Below are 22513 nucleotides of genomic sequence, written 5' to 3' on the forward strand. Positions count from 1 at the left end.
TACCTAGCAGAGCAATTGCTGAGTCGTGTGGTAATTCTATGTTTAACCTTCTGAGGAACCACCAAACTGTTTTCCATGATGTATGTACCATTTTACATTCCCACCAGCGATAGATGAGGGTTGCTGTTTTTCCGCATACTCACCAACACGTTATTTTCTGTTGTTGCTGGTAATAGCCATCCTAGTGTCTGTGAAGTGGTACCATCCTACGGTTTTGATTTGTATTTCTCTAATGACTAATGACATTGATCATCCTTCATGTGTCTATTCAACTCACTATCTTTTACGGTTGTCAAATAAAATGATAAGCCTACAAAGGAACAAAGAGGATAACAGTCAATGTTAGTTGATCTATTAATGGTCAGAATGATACATATGAAACAGAATATCAGGTATGCCAAAAAATAAACTGTGTACACAATCATTCATAAGTCTTTTTTTTTTAAGGTCTACTGGGTGAAGAGTGGTATTTTACTAGTATGTCTGCAATAAGATCAGTTTTGGGTATGAGGTAGCCATCTCATAGTGATATATGCTGTCCTCTTAGCATAAAATTCTATATTCCCATCCTTTATTTTCCAGAGAATGGCTATGTCTAAGAAGGATTTTTAGTACAGATTGCTCTTTTTCTTTTTTTAATTGAAAGTCATCCAGATGGTGGTTGATTCAGGAGTATTTATGTATTTATGAAAAAGTCCGTGATTCTCCTTGGAGACAGTGTACCAGGGTTACTTCAAGGAAGGCCAAGGCCACTTTTCCAGGCACCAGTTCATGGAGACGCTGAGGATAAGTCAGGGGCTGAATGCCTCACTTTTCCCATTTTGAGTCCCAACATCTAGAAGTAATTGGGCCAGCCCAGAGCCAATGTTGTCCTTAGTAAGCTCTTTTTGAAGAAGAACTTTAGCATCGTTCACCACAGTATCAAGGAAATAATTTTGCAAATAGAAGGTTTTTCTAAAATAGGTACCAGTGGCAAGAAAGCCTCCACTAATAGAGCAAAATTTCTCCACAGATTTCAACAGCTTTTCCCCTAAGTTCTCATCATCCTTCTCAACTGACAGCAAATGTGGATACTTAATTTTTGCCTTGAGTTCTTCTACCAACAAGTGCAAATCCTTGGCCATATTTTCCAGAGATGCATCATCCAGCCCAAAGTAAGAACTGTAGGGAGTTAAGGTCTCCTCCATCTTCTCCATTATCACTGATGAATCCCATGAAAGGGATGGTGGCAGTTGCTGCAGACTTCATGACCTCCAGCCAAATCTTCTGCCTCAGAGAATGGGCAGGCATTGCGTGAAGATGTGGCACTTGTGAGCTGGGAGCTCCTTCAGAAGGGTGGCTTCCAGGTTTGGGAAATCATAGGCAGACACGTCAAAGTTGGAGACTAAGAAGACTCAAGGGTCCTCGACTTTGGCCTTCCTCAGATGTTTCAGTTATCTCAAATCTGGTCTTTATCCTCACAGAAGGTGTTGGGCTTACTCTTTTCTTGATTGTATAAATCGTTGTCCACCTTGGCTCGAACAAAGTAGAAACTCTTCTTCATTTTTCCAATGGCCAGTTCTAAAGCATTTTCTTTGAAGCATGTAGCACAGATGATAAGGAAGAAGTCATACTTATTAAATTCCATTTCTTTCAGATACTTCTTTGACTGGAATTTAGTGGTCCCAATGCCAGGCAGATCCCATATTGTTACACTGGGAAACTTTGGATGTTTATACTCGGCTTTCTCCATGGCTGTCTCCACCAGTCCAACATCAGCCACACCTACTCCTTCATGACCAATCCCCCACAGGGCATTGATGAAACTGGATTTTCCCGACCCAGAGTCACCTGTCACAGCAATATCCAGTAGAGTATTCTCAATGTCTTTCAGTGCTTCACTGATCACAGAAGCTGTCCTTTGAACATCCCCTTTCTCCAGATTTGATTTAATCAAAGTGATAGTTTCAGGAGAGAGAATTTTGCTTTCCACCTTGAAATTCTTAAAAAAAAAAAAAAAAAAAACTCCTCAAAACTCCTCAAACCTGGATGCCAGATCATGAGCCTTTCTGTCAGAGCATACAGAGGAAGATGACTGACCCATTTTTGTGGGCCGTAAAGGACACTAGAGGGAGGAAAGTACAAAGAGGTTAGTATACAAGGGGAGGTCTTAGGGTTTGCTCTTATGGAAAAGCAGAACTTCAGCACACATCCCACATTATAGCCAAGGGCATCTTCTCTTTTTTTTTTCTCACGCTTTGTCTGGAATCTTGGACTGGATATAAAGTTCAAGTTGCTGAGGCTGCACTTTACCCTTGGAATGCCTTCTTCCTTTAAGAGACCCTCACTGTACACCAAGAAAGATGGTAGCGTGAATTCCCATGCTTCCAAAAATCTCTTTAAAAAAAAAAAAAAAAAGAAGTAGAAACTAACAGAACAAACTTTGTCAGAACTCCGGAAACCAGTCAAAGAGTTAAGCAAATAAGTGAACTAACCGAATAAAAAAAAAAATTAAAAAGTGACATCAAATTTCAGAAAAGCTTTGATTTTTATGTGTGCTGTACTCCACCACCTCTCTGGCATGGATATCTGAAAGCCGTGGCAGCCCACACTTTCACAGAGGGAGGCTGATATCTGGCACCAGAGAGGGCAAAACAGACTTTATTCACAAATTACAGTGTGTTTCTGTTCTGACCTGTTTGGGGATGCCTGAAGAACTGAAGGAAGATGCTCATCTCTGTTTGGCCCTGCCTCGGAGCTCATATGCAGGAAAGGATCAAGAGACAATGCTGGAAGTCTGTAACCACCTATAGTCACCTGGGATAAAGATTACCGTTAAGGTATCTGGTACCAGAAGGTGAAGCCAAAGAAAAAGATTCCAGAAATTGGGGCTTTTGGAAGCACTGGGTATATGGGGAATTGATAAAACCATATGAGTGCCCAGGGCAGGAGACATGCTTAGAAAGTGCCTGACCAGACCATACTTTTTCACCTCAGGCAGAAACCTCAACTCAATACAAGCCTGGTTAAGTACTGAAAGAGATCCCTGGTATGGTGCCAGTCTGGCCATTCTACAAAGATGGGTGGAGGTTTCCTCTGATTTTTTATATTTTTGTTGTTGTTGTTATTGTTCTGGCATTCAAGGAAATCTCTGTTGAAGCACTAGCTGAACACTAGCTGAGGAGCAGAGGTTTCAGCGTCCACACATGTCCAGGAAGGCCATCTTTGCAAGCATAGTTGGGAAAAGTTGCTGAACAGACTGCACTACAGCCTTCAGCAAATTAAAAATAAAACAGGAAACCCTGAGGAAGGGGAAGAATCTGATTTCGAGAGTTACTCCATTATAACATTCAAATGTCCTGGTTTCAACAAAAAATTATAAGGCATGTAAAGAAACAGACAGGAACATTCAAAAAAAAGCAAAACAAAGTGACAGAAACTATCAGTGTGGAAGCCTACATAATGGACTCTATTAACAATTTAAATGATTTTTGATGCTCCAACATTCTGAGCTCACGCCTCCAAGTCTCAACCCATTCAGTAGACTCTTTCCCTTTGCCTGAGTTTCAGGCCCCCTCTGATGCACTGAAGTAAACAATATTTAGAACCTTTTTGTAATACCCTTGGTAGCTCATGCTACTTCCCTCCAGGCACAAACTTAAAAAAAAAAAAAAAAAAAACTAGCCAACCATATACAAACACAGCTAACTCTTTAACCAATGGAAGGATGGGCTAAATTGTGCTCACTTACCTATATGTAGTTCAAGATTTCACCTGTTTTTCACCACCTCAAAGATGCTTACTGTAAGCCAGTGCATAACATGCTTACTGGTTAACCATTTGTTAACACTTAACCCTACCCTGAAATTCCAATAAAGGCAACTGTTCACATTTTCTTCTTCTTTCTCTCTCTTGCTATTCCCATTGTGGTTGCCTGGCATCTGGTCATGCTTTCATGTGACCCTGTGTGGTAAGCTGTCTACCTCTCTGGAAATAGTGAGTGCAATAAAACTAGTTACTTTTCATGGCCTCCCTGGCTCCTGTTTTCTGCATCATACCTGACTTACCATCCCACAAATCTATTAGATCAAATGGCTTAGTCACAAACAGAGAGAAGTCAGAGAGCCTTTTTATGATTGCTCTTGCCTTACTAATTGGTTAGATGATAGAAGATGCCTGGTAAGACACCACTTCCTACTGGTACATTTGTGCTTTAATGTGTGCTGTTTTGTGTTGTGTCCTGTGAAGTCACCAAGACTTCCCGCCTTAAATTGTGGAGCCCACACTCCTAGAACTCCCCAGGACACTGGTGCCTGAGGTCCCTTGTGTGGCAAGAAGAGGGAGGTTCATTCCTATAGCTCACTGAAAAAAGGCTAGATACCAGGACACCTGGCTACTTTATATGAAGATTCCTCAATTTGGGAAAATGTAGGGAACGTTACCATAGACATAAGTGGCTACCCTGGCTATTAGTCACCCAGCCTAACAACTATTCTGCTAGGGGCTGTGCAACCTCTCACAGTCTGTATGGCATGTCATCCATGGTGATCTGAGTCTCATCCCATTACAGATTTCCATCTGGTGAGGAGCATCCCCTCCACGGGAAGTTTCCATGGCTCCTTTTCAATGCTGTTGGGGCAAGCACTTGGCTTTTTGCTGCCTCCGCTGCTGCTGTTACTCTTCGTACCCAGACCCAGTGGAATATTGAAGCTCCCAACCATGGAGACAGGTGGCACAAAATTGAATGGCATGAGAAAAGGGGAAAGGTCACCTGATTCAGCTCCTCCCAAAACTCCAGAGGAAGCCACACTTTTACTGAATAAATTAAAGACTCACACACAATGCGCCTTGTTTAGCACCATGGCATATCAACATCCTAAGGCACTCCTCTTATGACCTTAGGAGTTAGCTACCCTCCCCACCAAAGACCCAGCCACCAGAGCTATTATAGATACCAAGCCTGACCCCAGTGAGGTCAACTAGGACATCCTAGAGAGAGAAGCAGCTGTCTATGAGAGGGACCATAGGAAGATGCCAAGCTTCTTTCCAGTAATCACTCAATGGATTAAAAGCTCAGGAGACCAACAAAAATTAGAAACAAAGACACTGAACTTTAATAGGCTAGAGATCCAAACTATATTAAACGATATTGTTCAAAAAGATAATGAAAAGGGGAGCTTCTTGCTCAAACAGGATATGCTGGAAAAGAAAGGGTTAAAAAGCCCACACAGTAAGAAAAGGCAGAACCTTAAAAATAAAACAGAGGCAAAAAAATTTTAAAGCCCAGTGACTGCCTTCAAAAGCAAAAAAAACGGGTGGCTTCAATCACCATTCTCCACCCTGCCACTCTGCTACTTATGGCTGTGTTACACAAAAAGTTCTAAACCTCATGGTTATGGGATAAAACACCGAGAGCACCCTGTTGCACAGCAAAGGGGTTAATTCAAACCCAACTTAATCCCAGCATTCTTAAACCATTCAACCTTTGCCAACTGGAGAGGTACCCAATCCTGACTATACTGATTTGAGACTCTCTAGAGCAAAAAATATGTATAAATACGAACACAGTAAAAAAAAAAAAAAAAAAAAAAAAAAAACCCATACTGTATATTCATTGACAAACAAAAAAACAAAGGAAAAAAAAGGGGGGGGGAATTTAGATACAGTGGGAAGAAATCATATGTGTGTGGTATATTATTAAATTGAAACAAAAGTTCATAATTTAAAATCCAAAATTAATTCAAATAATTCATACAGCAAAAAGATAAAAGTGTTTATACCTCTGCCACATCAGTTCTAGATTAATTTTAATATCTGCTAAAATATACCACCACCACTTCAATTTGTCATACTGTTGTGGCTTGCGTGTTTCTGTGATGCTGGAATTTATCCCACCAGTATTTTAAATACCAGCAATGTCATCGTGGTGTACAGGTTTCAAACTAAGACAGACTAGGAAGAAGGACCTGGTGGTCTACTTCTGAAAAAATTGTCCAGTGAAAACCTTATGAATAGCTACAGAACATTGTCTGATATACTGTTAGAAGATGAGCCCCTCAGGCTAGAAGGCATTCAAAAATACAAGTGGGAAGGAACTGCCTCCTCAAAGTAGAATCAACCTTAATGACATGGATGGAGTCAAGTTTTAGGAACCTTCGCACTGATGTGGCACAACTCAAAATGAGAAGAAGAAACAGTTACAAACATCCATTAATAATCAAATGGGGGAATGTACAAACTATTAATGTAGGAAAATTGGGATGCATAAAGACTGATGTCTCAGGCATTAGTGAGCTGAAATGGACTGATGTTGGCCATTTTGAATCAGACAATGATATGGTCTATTAAGCCAAGAATGACAAATTGAAGAGGAACGGCATTACATTCATGGTCAAAAATACATTTCAAGATCTATCCTGAAGGACAACGCTGTCAGTGATAGGATAATATTCATATGCCTACAAGGAAAACCAGTTAATACAACTATTGTTGAAATTTATGCACCAACCACTAAGGCCAAAGATGAAGAAATTGAAGATTTCTACCAACTTTTGGAGTCCGAAATTGCTCAAACATGCAATCAAGATGCATTGATAATTACTGGTTATTGGAATACAAAAGTTAGAACAAAGAAGAAGCATCAGTAGTTGGAAAACATGGCCTTGGTGATAGAAACAATACCAGAGATGGCATGATAAAATTTTGTAAGATCAATGACTTCTATATTGGAAATACTTTTTTTCAGAACATAAACAGTGACCATATAAGTGGATCCAGCCAGATGAAACACACATGAATCAAATACACTACGTCTGTAGAAAGAAACAATGGAAAAACTATATATCATCAGTGAGAACAAGGCCAGGAGCTGAATGCAGAACAGACCATCAATTGTTCATAAGCAAGTTCAAGTCAAAGCTGAAGAAAACTACAAAAAGTACACGAGAACCAAATACAAATTTGAATATATCCCACCTGAATTGAGAGACCACCTCAGGAATAGATTCGACACATTGAACACTAATGACCAAAGACCAGATGTGTTGTGGAATGACATCAAGGACATCACACATGAAGAAAGCAAGAAGTCATCAAAAAGACAGGAAAGAAAGCAAAGACCAAAATGAATGCCAGAAGAGACTCTGAAACCTGCTCTTAAATGTAGAGTAGCTAAAGCGAATGGAAGAAACGATGAAGCTAAAGAACTGAATGGAAGATTTCAAAGGGTGACTCAAGAAGACAAAGTAGAGTGTGCTGTTACATTGTAGGGAGAGCAGCTAGGGTCACATAACAATGTGTGTATAAGTTTTTGTATGAGAAATGGACTTGAATAGTAAAATTTCACTTAAAGCACAATAAAAGAAGAAGAAAACAAAGTAAAGAATTATAATGACATGTGCAAACACCTGGAGTTAGAAAAACAAAAGGGAAGAACACACTTGGTATTCCTTAAACTGAAAAAATTGAAGGAAAAATTGAAGTCTCAAGTTGCAACACTGAAAGATTCTACATGGAAAATATTAAACGATGCAGGACACATCAAAAGAAGATGGAAGGAATACACAGAGTCACTGTACCAAAAAGAATTGGTCAATGCTCTACCATTTCAGGAGGTAGCATATGATCAAGAATCAATGGTATTGAAGGAAGGAGTCCAAGCTGCCTGACAGCACTGACAAAAAACAAGACTCCAGGAATTGACAGAATACCATTTGAGATGTTTCAACAAATGAATGCAGCACTGGAGGTGCTCACTTATCTATGCCAAGAAATTTGGAAGACATACCTGGCCAATCGACTGGACAAGATTCATATTTGTGCCCATTCCAAAGAAAGGTGATCCAAGGAAATGTGGAAATTATTGAGCAATATCATTAATATGACACACGGTAAACTTTTACTGAAGATCACTCAAAAGCAATTCCAGCAATACAACAACAAGGAACTGCCAGAAATTCAAGCAGGATTCAGAAGATGTGGAACCAGGGATATCACTGCTGATGTCAGATGGATCTTGGCTGGAAGCACAGAACACCAGAAAGATGTTTACCAGTGTTTTATTGACTATGCAAAGGCATTCGACTGTGTGGAACATAGAAAATTATGGATAATGTTACAAAGAATGGAAATTCAAGAACACTTAATTGTGCTCAAGAAGAACCTGTACATAGACCAAGAATAGTTGTTCAAGCAGAACAAGGGGTTACTGTGTGGTTTAAAGTCAGGAAAGGGGTGCATCAGGGTTGTATTCTTTCACCATACCTATTAATTTTTTTATTTTTATTCAGTCTCTATACTGAGAAAATAATCTGAGAAGCTCCACCATATGAAGAAGAATGCAGCATTGGAAATGAAGGAGGACTCATTAAAACCTGCAATGCAATGTGCAAATGACACAACCTTACTTGCTGAAAGTAAAGAGGACTTGAAGTATTTACTGATGAATATCAGAGACCACAGCCTTCGGTTCTGCACCTCAACATAAAGAAAACAAAAATCCTCACAACTGGGCCAATAAGCAACATCACGATAAACGGAGAAAAGATTGAAGTTGTCAAGGATTTCATTTTACTTGGATCCACAATCAACACCCACGGAAGCAGCAGTCAAGAAATCAAACAACACATTGCATTGGGCAAATATGCTGCAAAAGACCTCTTTAAAGTGTTAAAAAGCAAAAATGTCGCTTTAAAGACTAAGGTGCGCCTGACCCAAGCCATGTATTTCCAGTTGCCACGTTTGCATGCGAAAGCTGGACAATGAATAAGCAAGATGAAAGAAGAATTGATGCCTTTGAATAATGGTGTTGGCAAAGAATATTGAATATATCAAGGGCTGCCAAAAGAGTGAACAAATCTATCTTGGAAGACAGATTTGCTCCTTAGAACAAGGACGGTGAGACTTCGTCTCACATACTTTGAACATGTTATCAGGAGGGACCAGCTCCTGAAGAAGGACATCTTGCTTGGTAATGTAGAGGGTCAGTGAAAAAGAGGAAGACCCTCAATGAGATGGACTGGCATAGCGGCTGCAACAACGGGCTCAAGCAAAATGATTGTAAGAATGGTGCACTACCAAGCAGTGTTCCATTCTGGAACTCATAGTGTCACTATGAGTTGGAACTGACTCAACAAACCTAACAATAACAACAAGAAAATACACCAACTGGCAAACTTTCATGGTCTTAATACTGGGGCTTGAATTACAGTTATATCCGGAAATTCCACTAAATTTAAACATGGTACACTCTATTATCTTAGGAACATAAGCTTAACCAAAAACCCATTGCCGTTGTGTGGATTCTGACTCATAGCCACCCTATGAGACATAGTAGGACTGCCCCATAGGGTTTCCAAGGATCAGCTGATGGATTCAAACTGGTGAACTTTTGGTTAGCAATCAAACTCTTAAGCACTACACCACCGGGGCTTAGGGGCATTACCAAATTGAAAAGAGAGGACAAACAAATATGCCTAATCTCAAACATCGAAACTATCATCTTGCCTAAATTTTTCATAATCACAGCGTCCGTTGCCCTAAAATATCCAATAATGGGCATGAATACTCTGATACAATGAGTAATAAATTAACATTAAATTAAGTCCTTGGCACTTAGAATATTGCTTTAGAAAATGGGATCCCAAGGATCCCAGTTAAAATAACTAATATGACCCAATATAAATTGAAACAGGGCCTTCAAGGATTAAAACTTATTACATAAGCCTTAATTAGTAAGTGGGTTGTCTAGAGCTGCTGTAGCAAAAATACCACAAGTGGATGGCTTTAACAAAGAGTAATTTATTCTCTCACAGTTTAGGAGTCTAGAAGTCTAATTTCACAACACCAGTTCTAGGAAAAGGCTTTCTCTCTCTGTCAACTCTGTGGGAAGGCCTTTGCTTCCTTTCAACACCTGTGGGCCCAGCATCCTTTGGAGATCTCCAAGTGGCTTGGCATCAATCTTCTCCTGCATCTAGGAGGTTCTTGGTGCAGGGACCCTGGGTCCAAAGGACACACCTCTCCTGGCCCTTTTTTCTGGGTGGTATTGAAGTCCCTCCCCTCTCCGCTAACTTCTCTCTCGTTTTACCTCTTGAAAGATAAAAGGTGTGACTCAAGCAAGGGTGTGACTTCAATGAGGGTGTGATTTGAGTAAAGGTACGACTTAAGTCACAGCCTCTTGTAAGGCAGTGACTTAAGATCCAGATCCTATCTTATTAACATATAAAGGTTACGATTTACAACAGTCAAAGAATTGAAGATAATTACATCAGATCACAAAATGGAGAAAACCACACAATACTGGGAATCATGGCCTAGCCAAATTGACACATATTTTGGGCGGACACAATTCAGTCCATGACAGGAGTGATCAACCTCACTGTTTCCCCATTTAATAGCCCAATTTTTCCCATCCTTAAACCTGAAAAGAATAACTAGCACCTCAAGGTGGATTACTACAACTTTAATGCTGTGGTCCCATCCATTAAGGCCTCCATAGTCGGTACTTAATGTTATTATAATTACCGCCTCCATCCAATCAGCAATGATAAATACTTTGCTAGTATAGCTTTGGCTAATATGCTCTATTCAGTGCCTTATTTCAATAACCTCTCAGGCACAGTTTGCCTTCACTTCTGAAGGGAAACGAAACACCTTTGCCATGCTACCCGTGGGGTACCTCAGCAGCCTTGCCATCACACAAAATCTTCACAGGCAAGATCTTAACTATACCCACCTCCCTCCAGGAACATATGTATGACACTACGTTAATGTCATCCTCCCCTGAGGAGATTTAACACACTAAAGTCCGACATCTCTTAATCCTTTTTGGGTTTTAAAAGCAGTACATTCCCCAGTCACCTATTTTAATTAATCTCTCTGATGCTGCTATTTACAAAGCAGCCCACCTTGAATGGTCCACCTCCAACAAAAGGCTCTAAAATCTGTCCAAGTTAAAATTAATAAGCACTTCAGTTAGTGCCCACAAAAACTCTTTCACTGTAGAGCTTTGGCAACCTCCTCTCATTCCTCTTGGAGTCTCTGGATCACTTATGATGGCTATAAGTTACCCATAGGCTGATACACAAGAAACTGCCCTTCTTGGCCCTGTATAATGTACCATTAGAGTGACAGTTGCTAACTGCATACCGGGCTGTCTTGGAAATAGAGGGTCTCAAGTCCCTGAGCCCATGACTTTGTCCATATCCACTTGTCCATTATGCCTCGGATCTTGGAAATCGTTCCCCACAACCTCGGCATGGCTACTGAGGCCTTCTTGACACAGGATGGAGCCAAATCAGGGTTCTCTGGCATAGTCCACCTGCAGAAGAAGTGGCCTCCCCCATTTCAGTCCCTTGCCAAATGTCATGGTGCTGAAGGAAATCACCCCTCCCCCAATCCTTTGGCTACCTGGGAGTCTCTTGGGGTTAACTGAATGAAAGCAATGGGAGTTCGTAGACTCTACACATGGCACTGCTCCCATCATAAGTGATGGAACTCAGTGGAATGTTGCTGCTTTCCCTGCCTTAATGAGAATATTCTTGAAAAAGGATGGAGCCTCAGGGTTAGCACAATTGACCAAACTTCAGACAGTCATCTTAGCACTGGATGTCTTGGCTGACAAATGGTGCCATTTACACATTGTTTTAAAGCTCTTGAGCCATCACCTAGAAGTTGTCCTTTTCAGAATAAAGAACCCTGGGACTCTTTTGCCTCACAGATACCCAAGATATAAATCAAGGCCACACGTGTTTCTACATATACTAAGGCAAAGCTTCACCAGGACACTTCCCTTCAGAGTTCCAGGCTTTACTGATAGTGACTAAGGCACACTCAGAATATGCAATGCTGGGCTCTTAGAGAAGGCATTCATGGAATTTTCATCTGCCCTATTAGCCTCTAGTGGCCAGATTCATAGAGCGCCACAATGGCCACCTAAAGGACCTCCCCTTAAAATTACAACCTGGAAAGTGGTCTCCTCAAACAACTTCTTTTTAAATTACAAAATAACAAATGGTCCCTAAATGGTTCTCCCTCTTGCCCCAGGCCTTAATCTCTGTTAATCCAAGACCTCTTGGATGACTCAGAGCTCACACCAACTTTAAGAAAAAAACTTTTCCATAGCCCCTTCCTATATTTAAAGGAAGATACATCTCACCTCTTTAAGTATAAAAACTCATTATATATGTGGCATTTTAATAATATCTCCTCCTACCTTTATGGATTACCAATCCTGCCTACCCCCATAAGGGCTGGAGGCTGAATCAAGGGCACATACCTCTCCTGGCTGCGCCTCACCTAAGGAGGCTCCACCTCCAAATTCATCAGAAGAGATGACATTGCCCTGGCCCAAGAGCTTGTCTCTAAAGATGACATTGCTCCAGACGATATCACCTTAGCCCAAGACCTTGTTGCTGGAGATAACATCACCTCAGACAACATCGCCTCAACCCAAGAAGTTGTTGGAAATAACCATGACCAACCTGATCACAACTTTATCCAATGACTTTTCCCTGGACTCATCTTTAGACTCTATATTGGACTTTCTGCACACGCATCATTCAGCCATTTAGTCTTCACTCCCAACCCCCAATTCTGATACCCTGCAAATCTGTTGGGACCAGTTCAATTCCCCCAAAATATTTTTACACTGAAATAGCCATGTTTCTCAAGAACACCTCTACACCCCTTGAACCTCTCTATACACTGTGAGTACTCACCCAGCAGGTTGCCTTACAGTACTTTGTATGGTACAGCCCCTTTAGAATGCTAAAAACTGCCTCTTTAAGAGCTTCTCATGTAACACCACCCCCAAATCCAGGTGAGCCTTTCTATCTCATTGCATCCATACTCCTGATTTTTCTCTGCATTTTACAAAAAACCCTGCCCAACTATTGTTGGCCACCTACCACACCCACTGGCAGCCCCACCTCTGATCCATTTCAAGCTTCCATTCCAATCCAAGACTACCACAACTTCACCACATTTTACTGCTCTGTGGTTTCCCGGGGCATTCCCATCTCATTTTATGAGCCTGGAATTGACCCAGTCATACCACATCAATACATCATTGACTAATATTTCTCCCTCCCCTAATTGGGTTCCTAGTGGCCAGGACTGCCATCAGCATTGGCCTCAGTAGAGCCATGGTGGTGAAAAAAAAAACAGATTATTTTAGCTGATCAACAACTTTCAAAATCTCTGGTCAACACACTAAAAATGTACATCAGGCCTTAAGTCTCATGCAACAACAGCATGAATCTTCAGCACAGATAGCCCTGGATAATCCTCTAGCTCTCTATTACCTCCTCACTAAGGAGGAGGTGTGTGGGCAATTAAGGATATTTCCTGTTGCAATAAATGAAATTGAGTAACCACCATGTTACAAGACATTGCTAAGAATGGTCAGGAGCTTTACAACATTACCAAAGTTTTTGAACAAATATCACTCAATCCACCTGTTTCTGATCTATTCTTCCTGCTTTTCCCTAGTAGTTGGGCATCATGGTTACAGACAAGCTTTTAAACAATACTGATCAGCCTCCTTGGATTATTTCTAATAGTAGCCTTAATTACATTTACTTTTCACTGGGCCTCACTGCCATTACCCTATACCTTTAACATCTCCAGTGCTCAGGTAATAAACATTATTCATGTTCCCCATCTTATTCTGGCCTACAAAAACAAAATCTATGAATTCATACTGCTGGAGAATCCATACCCTTGGGAATTCACACTACTTCCCCACTAGGCATGAACTTTAAAAAACAACTAGTCAACTACAGGCAAGCACAGTCAACCTCTTAACCCTACCCTGAAACTAAAATAAAGGCAGCTGCCCATAGCTCCTCATTTTCTTTCTCTTCTTATTGTGGTTGCCCTGCATTTGATTTTGTTCCTGTGTGGCCCTGTGTAGTGTGCTGTCTACATCTCTGGGAACCGTTTTATAATAAACCTAGTTACTTTTCATGTCCTCCCTGACTCCTCTTTCTTGTGTCACACCTGACTTATTATCTCAAAAATCTGTTAGGTTATGGACAAACTAGACAGAGACTTTAAAACAGTATCACACATGCTCAAAGAGCTAAAGGAAAACTCAGGCAAACAACTAAAGGAAATCAGGAATATCAATTAAGAGATATAAATTATAAAAAATAATAATAACTAAATCCTGAGACTGAAAAGTACAATACACTGAAATGAACTATTCACTGGAGGGGGTCAACAGCAGATTTGGATAGACAGAAAAAAGAATGTGAATTTGAAGATAGGAAAAATTGAAACTATCATGTCTGTACAAAAAACATGAAAAGAAATGAACAAGCCTAAGAGACTTGTGAGACATCAATTAGACCAATATATTTTTTTATGCTCTATGGGAGTCCTAGAACAAGAAGAGACAGAGAAGCAAAAAGAATATTTAAAGAAATAATAGTCAAAAACTCTCCAAATTTGACAAAAGATGTGAGTCTACACATTCAAGAAGTTAAACAAACTCCAAGTAGGATAAACCCAAAAAGATCCACACTGAGACACATAATCAAATTCTCAAAAACCAAGATAAAGACAGGATCTTGAAAGCCGCAAGAGAGATGCTAATTGTCACATAAAAAAGGCTTCTTAATAAGATTAAAAGACCTCCTCAAAATGTTAAAAAGCGAAGACGTTATTTTGAAGACTAAGGTGTGCCTGACCCAAGCCGTGGTATTTTCAATTGCATCATACGCATGCAACAGCTGGTCAGTGAACAAGGAAAACTAAAGAATTGATGCCTTTGAATTATGGCATTGACAAACAATGTTGAATATACCATGGACTGCCAGAGGAACAAACAAATCTGTCTTGGAAGAATTACAGCCAGAATTCTCCTTAGAACAAGGATGGAGAGATTTTGTCTCACATACTTTGGACGTGTTATCAGGAGGGACCAGTCCCTGGAGAAGGACATCATGCTTGGTAGAGAGTCAGCAAAAAAGAGGAGGACCCTCAACAAGATGGATTGACAGTGGCTGCAACAATGGGCTCAGGTATAACGACAGTTAATGAGGATGGCGCAGGACTGGGCAGTGTTTCATTCTGTTGTATAAAGGTTCGCTGTGAGTTGGAACCTACTCGATGGCACCTAACAACAACGACAACGATAAAATTAAGTGCCAGTTTCTCCTCAGAAACCATGGAGGACATAGACAATGCGATGACATATTTCAAGTGCTTCTCTCACAATCTTGTCCATTTCAGGTAATGGCAATGTCATCCTCCTATACACATAGTCACCCACACCATCCTCTCTCACTGATACTCCACATCAGCAGTCCTGTGGCTTAACTTTCCAAGTCTATCCAAATCCAACCACTTCTCCTCATTCCCATAGACACCAGCCTAGTCTGAGCCACCATCCTCTCAACTTGAGAATATTGCAGAGACACACCCAGAGGTGATCTATATCTGCAATTCCCTTTCACAGCCTCACCATAAATAGCAATCAGTGACTCCTCTAGACAGGGATTTAGACCATGACTCCCCTCTGTTCACAATCCTGCCTCGCTCAGGGCAAAGACATATTCTTTTTAAGGTCCAACCCAACTGCTGTGCCCTTTCTACATTCACCTCCAGTCGCCTTTCATGCCTTCTGTTATGGATGAATTGCATCTTCAAAAAAAAATGTATGTCAACTTGGATAGTCCTGGCTTCCCAGTATTGTGTGATTTTCCACCAATTTGTCATCTGATGTAATTTTCCTATGTGTTGTAAATCCTAACTCTATGATATTAACGAGGTGGGATTAGAGGCAGTACGTTAATGAGGCAGTCGTGCCTGCTGATCTTTGGATTCATCAATCTTCGCAGCCTATGAGCAAGACCCCTGCTCTCTGACCTGACGATCTTGGGTTTTCCAGGCCCTGCAGCTGTGTGAATCAGGAGAAACCTCTTTCCCGACCCATGGACTTGGAACATTCTAGCCTCTACAACCATGTGAGGAGTTTTCTTGATATAAATCTCTCTCTATATATATATTTATATGCTTTACTGGTTTTGCTCCTCTAGAGAACCCAGCCTAAGACATACACTATGCATTAGTCCCAGGAAGGCGCAGCTTCTCCAAAGTGAGGTCAGGACTCAGGGTGCCCTCACCTGTCTTTGTAGCACAGCCTTTCTGGGTTCATCATCTGACCTTGGGGACACAACCAGGAGGGAAGTAGGCTCCTCTCAGGCATACATCCATCTCATCCCTGATGGAAAACACTTTCCTCAGTTTTTGTTTGAGCCAAAAGAATAAAGTTATAGATACTGAAGAACAGGATGAAGGTGGGGATCCTAGTCAAGACAACTGGAGTCACTGATCCACTCTCTCAGGATTACATGTGGTACATTTGCCTCTGCAGATACTTTGCAGGGATGACAAGGGTAAAGAGGTCAATGGGCCCTTTAACCCCTAGGATAGTGGAGAACTGGACTGACCATGTCCCTCAGAACCTCTGGGGGTCTCCATAATACAGAGGAACAAGTGAGACATGAGGATTTGGCATCCCATATAGGAGATAAACTGTATGTCCCTGTTCCAGAATCTCTGCTAGAGCACCTCCACTGTCTCACAGGTATGGAACAGGGGTCTTACCCCAGTTACAAAGGAAATGGTGGGAAATTAATCACCCTTGTCCAACAGAAGGTAAATGCTGCAAGAGAGAGAGAGAGAAATTATCCAGACTGCTGTAGCTGTACACACTCCTCTAGTCTTAGCACCTGGAGTGCTTGAACGTGAATTCTTTGGTTCTCCAGAAAAGCGAAATCCTGCAATACATTATGAATCAATTCATTGTACAAAACTCTATCATGAAACAATTATTGCACATGTGAGGGAAAAGCCAGTAGAGAGACAATCCTCACAGGACATGAGACACCAGTTAAGGTGAAAGAGGAAACACTCATGACATATATTTTCCAGCAGGTTTCTTCATCCCTTACTTTCTAAAATAGATTAAAGTAAACTGAGAAAAGCATAAGTTTCAAGCAGGGGTTTGACGTGTTTATACCCCCAGTGAATGCACAGAGCAGGGAAACTTGCCAAGGGCTTATTAGCCTGGTCATCCTTACCTTAAACAGTAAGTAATATTGATCACTTAACATCAGCCCAGCCATGTACTCAAAAACCACTGCACGAGAAATGCCAGGAAAGACTGAAGGCTAACTGGTACCTATGTGTGTGGGGCGGGGGGGTGGGGGGTGGGGGGAGGTATACAGACAGAGAAAGAGACAGAAATCCAGACATCTGTGGACGGGGTACAGCCTGGGGCGCGATGAATTCTCTCAGGAGGGAAATAAAGTTTTAAGTCCTGCTCTCACCCCTCCCCTGCATTGTCCTGGGTCAGTGATTGCCTGCCCCTTCTCCCTAGAAACTGGCAGTGACAGCCAGGTGACAAGCCAGATCACAGGTGTTGATGGAGTAAAATAAGGATACACAAAGACATGTCTGCCCTAGTCCAAGGAATGTTACAGAATTATTAGTATGTATCTTGGAAACTCTATGGGGCAGTTCTACTCTGTCCTATAGGGTCGCTATGAGTTGGAATTGACTCGATGGCACTGGGTTTCTGGGATCTACAGAGTTGTTGTCATCAGGTGCCTTTGAGTGGGTACCCACTCATAGTGACACTACGTACAACAGGAGGAAGCACAGCCTGGTCCTGCACCAGGCTCACGATCATTGTTATCCTTGAGTCCATTGTTGTATCCACTGTGGCAATCTATCTCCTTGAGAGTCTTCCACTTTTTCAATGACCCTCTCCTTTACCAAGCATGACGTCCTTCTCCAGGGACTGATCCCTCCTGATAATGTGTCCAAAGTATGTGAGACAAAGTCTCACCATCCTCTCTTCTAAGGAGCATTCTGGCTGTACTTCTTCCAAGACAGATTTGTTTGTTCTTCTGGCAGCCCACGGAATATTCAATATTCTTCGCCAACACCATGATTCAAAGGCATCAATTCTTCTTCAGTCTTCCTATTCATTGTCAAGCTTTCCCATGCATATGAAGCGATTGAAAACACCATGGCTTGAGTCAGGTTCACCTTAGTCCTCAAAATGACATATTTGCTTTTGAACATTTCAAAGAGGCCTTTTGCTGCAGATTCATGCAATGCAATACATCATTTGATTTCCTGACTGTTGCTTCCACAGGCGTTGATTGTGGATCCAAGTAAAATGAAATCCTTGACAACTTCAATCTTTTCTCCATTTATCATGATGTTGCTTATTGGTCCAGTTGTGAGGATTTTTGTTTTCTTTATGTTGAGGTGTAATTCATACTGAAGGCTGTGCTCTCTGATTTTCATCAGTAAGTGCTTCAAGTCTTCCTCACTTTCAGCAAGCAAGGTTGTGTCATCTGCACAACACAGGTTATTAATAAGTCTTCCTCCTATTCTGATGCCCCATTCTTCTTCATACAGTCCAGTTTCTCAGACTATTGGCTCAACACACGGACTGAGTAACTATGGTGAAAGAATAAAACCCTGGAACATACATTTTCTGATTTTAAACCATGGAGTATCCCCTGGTTCTGTTCAAAGGACTGCCTATTTGTCTATGTACAGGTTCCACATGAGCACAATTAAGTGTTTTGGAATTCCCACTCTTCACAATGTTATCCAAAATTTGTTATGATCCACACGGTCAAATGCCTTTGCATAGTCAATAAAACACAGGTAAACATCTTTCTGGTATCCTCCGCTTTCAGCCAGGATCCATTTGACATCAGCGATGATATCCTTCGTTCCGCATCATTTTGTGAATCTGGCTTGAATTTCTGGGAGTTCCCTGTTAATACACTACTGCAGACACTTCTGAATGATCTTCAGCAAAACTTTATTGTGTGTGAAATTAATGATATTGTTTGATAATTTCCAAATTCAGTTGAATCACCTTTCTTTGGAACGGGCATAAATATGGACTTCTTCCAGTCAGTTGGCCAGGTAGCTGTCTTCCAAATTTCTTGGCAGAGATGAGTAAGCACCTTCAATGCTGCATCCATTTGTTGAAACAACTCAATCAATATTCTGTCAATTCCTGGAGCCTTGTTTTAGACCAACGCCTTCAGTGCAGATTGGACCTCTTCCTCCAGTACCATTGGTTCCTGATCATATGCTACCTCCTGAAATGGATTAACATCAACCAATTCTTTTTGGTACAGTGATTCTGTGTAGTCCTTCCACTTTATTTTTTTAAGTTTTGTGTTAGAGTTTTTTTTTTTCTTTTATACTGTGCTTTAAGTGAAAGATTACAATTCAAGTCAGTTTCTCATACAAAAACATACACATTGTTATGTGACCCTAATGGCTCTCCCTGAAATGTGATAGGACACTCCCCCTCTCTACCCTGTATTTCCGGTGTCCATTTAACCAGTTCCTGTAGCCCTCTGCCTTTTCATCTTGTCTCCGGACAGGAGCTGCCCGTTTAGTCTCAGGTATCCACTTGAGTTAAGAAGCACACTCCTCACCAGTATCATTTTACATTGTATAGTCCAGCCTAATCTTTGTCTGAAGACTTGGCTTTGGGAATGGTTTTAGTTTGGGGCTAACAGAGATTCCAGGGAACATGGCTTCTTGGGTCCCTCCAGTCTCAGTCAGATGATTAAGTCTGGTCTTTTTACTAGAATTTGAGCTCTGCACCCCACTTTTCTCCTGCTCCATAAGGGACTTTTCGTTGTGTTCCCTGTCAGGGCGGTCATTGGTGGTAGCCAGGCACCATCTAGCTCTTCTGGTCTCGGGCTAGTGGAGTCTCTGGTTTATGTGGCCCTTTCTGTCTCTTGGCCTAATATTTTCCTTGTGTCCTTGGTATTCTTCATTCTCCCTTGGTCCAAGTGGGTTAGGACCTCTTGATGCATCTTAGATGTCTGCTTGCTAGCTTTTAAGACCCCAGATGCCATTCACCAAAGTGAGATGCAGAACATTTTCTTAATAAACTTTGTTATGGCAATTGACCTAGATGTCCCCCAAAACTATGATCTCCAGACCCCCACACCTGCTACTCTGTCTCCTGAGGTTGTTGTATTCAGGAAACTTCTTAGCTTTTGGTTTAGTCCAGTTGTGCTCACTTCGTGTGTCGCCCCTCCCTTCACCTAAAATAATTCTTGTCTACGATCTAGTTAGTGAATATGCCCTCCCTCCCTCCCTACCCTCGTAACTATCAAAGAATGTTTTCTTCTGTGTTTAAACCGTTTCTTAAGTTCTTATAATAGTGGTCTCATATAATATTTGTTCTTTTGCAACTAATTTCATTCAGCATAATGCCTTCCAGGTTAATCCATGTTATGTTTCACAGAGTCATCTTTGTTCTATATAATTGCATAGTGAATATACCATAATTTGTCCATCTGTTCATCCGTTGACAGGCACCTCAGTTGTTTTGATTTCTTTGCTTTGTAAACAGTGCTGCAATGAATTTGGGTGCACATATGTTTATCCATGTGAGGGCTCTTATTTCTCCAGGATATATTCCAAGGAGTGGGATTCCTGGGTAGTATGGTAGTTCTATTTCTAACTTTTTGAGGAAGCACCAGATCGATTTCCAAAGTGGTTGCACCATTTTACATTCCCACCAGCAGTGTGTAAGTGTTCCAGTCTTATTATTTTATTATTATTTTCTGTTTTTTGGATTAATGCTAGCCTTCTTGGGGTTTTCTTGGGGTGAAATAGTATGTCATTGTAGTTCTGATTTGCATTTCTCTAATGGCTAATGATTGTGAGCATTTCCTCGTGTATCTGATAAAAAAAATGTGAGCATTTCCTCGTATATCTGATAGCTGCCCAAAATTCTTCTTTGGTGAAGTGTCTGTTCATATTCTTTGCCCACTTCTTAATTCTGTTATTTCTGTTTTAGTTGTTAACGTTTTGCAGAATCTTGTAGATTTTAGAGATTAGACGCTGATGGGATTTATTGTAGCTAAATTTATTTTCTCAATCGGTAGGTCGTCTTTTATTCTTTTGGTGAAGTCTTTGGATGAACATAAGTGCTTGATTTTTAGAAGCTCCCAGTTGTCTAATTTCTTTTCTGGTGTTTGCACATTCTTAGTAACATTTCGTATTCCGTTTATGCCATGTATTAGGGCTCCTAAAGTTGTTCTTTATGGTCTTTATCGTTTTAGATTTTACATTTAGGTCTTTGATCCATTTTGAGTTAGTTTTTGTGCATGGTATGAGGTATGGGTCTTTCTTCATTTTTTGCAGATGGATATCCAGTTATGCCAGCACCATTTGTTAAAGAGACTCTCTTTTCCCCAATTAATGGACTTTGAGCCTTTGGCAAATATCAGCCGCTCATAGGAGGATGAATTTGCATCAGGATTCTCAGTTCTGTTCAATTGGTCTATGTCTCTGTTGTTGTACCAGTACCATGCAGTTTTGACTACCATGGCAGTACAATAAGTTCTAAAATCATATAGTGCAAGTCCTCCCACTTTGTTCTTCTTCTTCAGTAATGCTTCACTTATCCTGGGCCTCTTCCCTTTCCATGTGAAGTTGGTGATTTGTTTCTTCATCTCATTACAAAATGCCACTGGAATTTGGATCAGTATTGCATTGTGTCTGTAGATTGCTTTGGGTAGAATTCACATTTTCACAATGTTGAGTCTTCCTATCCATGAACAAGGTATGTTTTTCCACTAATGTAGGTCTCTTTTGGTTTCTTGCAGTAGTGTCTTGTAGTTTTCTTTGTATAGGTCTTTTACATCTCTGGTTAGATTTACTCCTAAGTATTTTATCTTCTTGGGGGCTATTGTAAATGGCATTTATGTGGTGATTTCCTCTTTGAAGTTCTTTTTGTTGGTATAGAGGAATCCAGCTGATTTCTGTATGTTTGTCTTATATCTTGATACTTTGCTGAACTCTTCTATTAGTTCCTGTAGTTTTCTTATGGATTCTTTAGGCTTTTCTGTGTGTAAGATCATATCATCTGCAAATAGAGACACTTTTACTTCTTCCTTACCAATTTGGATGTCCTTTATTTCCTTTTCTAGACTAAGTTCTCTGGCTAGGACCTCCAGCATAATGTTAAATAAGAGTGGTGATAAAGGACATCCTTGTCTGGTTCCCGTTCTCAAGGAGAATGCTTTCAGACTCTCTCCATTTAGGATGATGTTTGCTGTTGGCTTTGTGTAAATGCCCTTTATTATGTTGAGGAATTTCCCTTCTATTCCTATTTTATGAGAGTTTTTATCATGAATGGGTGTTGGACTTTGTCAAATGCCTTGTCTGCATCAATTGATAAGATCCTGTAGTTCTTGTCTTTTTTTTTATTTATGTAATGGATTACATTCATTGTTTTTCTAATGTTGAACCATCCCTACAAACCTGGTATGAACCCCACTTTGTCATGGTGGATTATTTTTTTGACATGTTGTTGAATACTATTGGCCAGAATTTTGTTGAGGATTTTTGCGTCTGTGTTCATGAGCAATATTGGTCTGTAGTTTTCTTTTTTTTTTTTTGTGGTGTCTTTACCTAGTTTTGCTATCAGGGTTATGCTGGCTTTATAGAATGAGTTTAGGAG

General features: G+C 40.7%; 1 pseudogene; it reads right to left on the reverse strand.

The window, feature by feature from the left end:
* Positions 1-791: 791 nt before the first annotated feature.
* On the reverse strand, positions 792-4700 carry LOC126067329 (T-cell-specific guanine nucleotide triphosphate-binding protein 2-like; annotated as a pseudogene).
* Positions 4701-22513: the final 17813 nt, after the last annotated feature.

This window comes from Elephas maximus, chromosome 2 (genome assembly GCF_024166365.1).
Source record: "Elephas maximus indicus isolate mEleMax1 chromosome 2, mEleMax1 primary haplotype, whole genome shotgun sequence".
Classification (NCBI taxonomy): domain Eukaryota; kingdom Metazoa; phylum Chordata; class Mammalia; order Proboscidea; family Elephantidae; genus Elephas; species Elephas maximus.